General features: G+C 34.2%; 1 non-coding gene across 1 annotated transcript; it reads right to left on the bottom strand.

The window, feature by feature from the left end:
* Positions 1 to 1,771: 1,771 nt before the first annotated feature.
* On the bottom strand, positions 1,772 to 1,878 carry LOC113738316 (small nucleolar RNA R71). Its single transcript, XR_003460102.1, has one exon. It is a non-coding gene; the product is annotated as a small nucleolar RNA R71 (small nucleolar RNA).
* Between the last annotated feature and the right edge of the window lie 1,448 nt (positions 1,879 to 3,326).

The raw sequence follows: 3,326 nt of genomic DNA on the forward strand, positions 1-3,326 counted from the left end.
CGGATGAATGAAATATCTTTGCATCGATGATCATTTAATTGGACCGTGCCTGAGCAGTTGATCCTTTGGGTAGAATTTTATTAATTGCTATTTTCACTAAATTGAACTTGTTGAGTTAGCTCTTGAATTTTATTTATTTTATTTTTATTTTCATCCTATTAATTATCCCCCTATTTTATTCTGTTGACTTGGAAAGAAACAATTGTCTATCCATTCCCTGTGGAATCGACCCTATTTGCCATTGTATGCAAATTTAATACTTTTATAGACAATTCTGGTATATCGGATCAAGCAAACTCTTCGGAAATAGGGTGAATCAAGTAACCCATTGCACACCTAGAGTCCCTGTTCCAGTACTCAGATTTGTTCTATAATCAATTGTGGTGGTAATTAGGACTTTTTAGTAATTATTATTGCACAGGTTCGGCACCTGTCAAATGAAATTTACACTTGTTGTATCTTGTATTAACTTGTCTTCTTGTGCATGTTGATTACTTGTTGTTGTTTGATCATCAATAGCAGGTTTATAGTTGTTATTACTCAATGAGAATTGGTAATAACAACGGAATAACATGAGTAGAGTTTGAGTTGTAGGTTCATGAGAATAGAAATACATTCAAGTGGATTAAATTTACATTTTATGAATGAAGTAAGAACAGAGTTAGTTATTCATCAAGAGATTAGGAAAAACTAGGTTGTTCTAGACCATTATTATCATGAGAATGAGATTTTGGTACTTTTGGAAATGAATTTTTGGTTAAACAAGAGTAGTAACAAGTGCTAAATTCATTCAATTGGATTTTTTGTGCCATAAGTGGAATCTATATTCCTAGATTCAAGTCTTTGGTGAATTTTCTCCATTTGTAACTTGGAATTATTAAATTTGATTGCAGGAAGTAGCAAATATAATTTTTCTACTCAATCTCATTGTAAGTCTAAATAATAGAGGAAATAAGGACCAAGTACTTGTAAATATTTCTTCTCGTGGGATCGACCCAATACATGTGTACTTGCAGATAAACTGGTATAAAATTGGAATTAAACTTGCACTTTTATCAAAAGTCCGACAGGTTTTTGGTGCCGTTGCCTGGGAGCGGCAATATTAAGACCTAATCATCTCTATTAATTTAGACAGCTATATTTTTACTAGTTAAACTGTTTATAGTTAATTCTACATTTTAATCAGTTTTTGACAATTGAAACTGCATAATTTCTCTTATTTCTGTTTTAGTGTATGCACTGGGTATTTCAGAAAGTTGAACCTTTTGATCCTGAAATTGAAAGGATACTACGTAGAAAAAGGAGGCATACACCGCAGCAAGAGGAACAAGAGGTTTGGCAACTGATAGAGGAAATTTTAATAGAGCTACCATTTGAAGAAGAGATGGCAGAAAACGAAGCAAAGAGGCGAGCTCTACGAGATTTTGCTCTACCAGGAGCACAAGGATTTCAAACAAGCATAGCAAGGCTTATGGTAAATGGTAACAATTTTGAGATTAAACCATCACTTATCCAAATGGTTCAATAATATCAATTTAGAGGTAATGCAGTAGATGATCCTAACTCACATTTAGCTATATTCTTGAAAGTATGTGATACAATTAAAATGAATGGAGTTAGTGATGATGCTATAAGGCTAAGATTGTTCCCATTTTCATTGAGAGATAAGACAAAAATTTGGTTACACTCTCATGCTCCTAACACTTTTACCAAATGGGATGATTTATCAAGAACATTTTTTAATAAATATTTTTCACCGGGTAAGTCTGCTAAGTTAAAAATGGATATCACTAGTTTTAGCCAATTAAAGGGTGAATCATTATATGAGGCATGAGAAAGATTTAGAGATTTGTTACGAACATGTCCACATCATGGACTGCCCGATTGGCTAATCGTACAAACCTTCTATAATGGTTTATCTTTTTCTACTAAAACTATGATTGATGCAGTTGCAAGTAGGGCTTTAATGGGTAAATCACCCCAAGAAACTCAGAATTTGATAGAAGAAATGGCCGTAAATAACTACCAATGGGCCAATGAGAGAGGTAATACAAGACGTCACGCAGGTATGATAGAAATAGACACTCTCAATATGTTGAGTGCTCAAATGAATAATGTGATGAAATTGCTAATTAGACAAGGTAGAGTTGATCCAAGTTCATCTAATGTACATGTAGCTTGTTGCTCTATATGTGGAGGTGAACATGATGCTAATGAATGTGTTGATTTTGAGCAGGTACAATTTGTCAACAATTACAATCGTAATGCTCAAAATAATCCCTACTCGAACACTTATAATCCGGGGTGGAAAAATCATCCAAATTTTGGATGGAAAAATCAAGGCAATCAACCAAGGCCAGCCAACCAACCGGAATTCCAACCAAGGCAACCACAAGCTGAAACTAAACCAAGTTGGGAGATTGCGGTGGAAAAACTCGCTAAGATTACTTCGGACAGATTTGAAAGAGTAGAAGGAAGATTGAACCAACTTACTACAATGTATAGGAATGTAGAGATCCAAATTGGTCAAATTGCTAGTTCCTTGAACAATAGAAATCAATGAGAATTACCTAGCAAAACGGAAGTTAATCCTAAGGAACATGTCAAAGCCATTACTCATCTTGTGATAAACAATTAGAGGATCCTCCTGTGAGTGAATGTGAGAAAGATGAGAGTGAAAAACATGCAGAAAAGAGAATGAAGCAAGAGGCAATTGTGGAGGAAAATAGTCGGGAGAATCCAAGAGAAAATCAACCATCATCTTCCGCTACCATTCCGATACTCCTGCAGCTCCATTTCCCCAAAGACTTAAGCAGAATAAGTTTTATAAAGATTTTGAAAATTTTGTTAAAATATTCAAACAATTGCACATTAACATTCCTTTTGCCGATGCTATTTTGTAGATTCCTTCATATGCAAAATTTCTCAAGAAAATCATGACTCGAAAGAGGAAGTTAGAAGACTGCGAAACAATAGTATTAACGGAGGAGTGCAGTGCCATTATACAAAATAAGCTAGCACCGAAATTGAAGGATTCGAGGAGTTTTTTTATACCTTGTACCATAGGTAACATTGATTTCTCTAAAACATTGTGTGATCTTGGTGCTAGTGTATCATTAATTCCTTTAACGGTGGCTAGACAATTAGGTTTGCATGAGTTTAAATGCACTAATATTACTTTGCAACTAGCGGATAGGTCTATTAGATATCCATTGGGAGTGTTAGAGAATGTATTGATTAAATTTCAAAAATTTATTACTCCAGTGAATTTTGTGGTTTTAGATATGGAAGAAAATATATCTATGCCAATTATTTTAGGTAGACCA

Source organism: Coffea arabica, chromosome 3e (assembly GCF_036785885.1).
Source record: "Coffea arabica cultivar ET-39 chromosome 3e, Coffea Arabica ET-39 HiFi, whole genome shotgun sequence".
Classification (NCBI taxonomy): domain Eukaryota; kingdom Viridiplantae; phylum Streptophyta; class Magnoliopsida; order Gentianales; family Rubiaceae; genus Coffea; species Coffea arabica.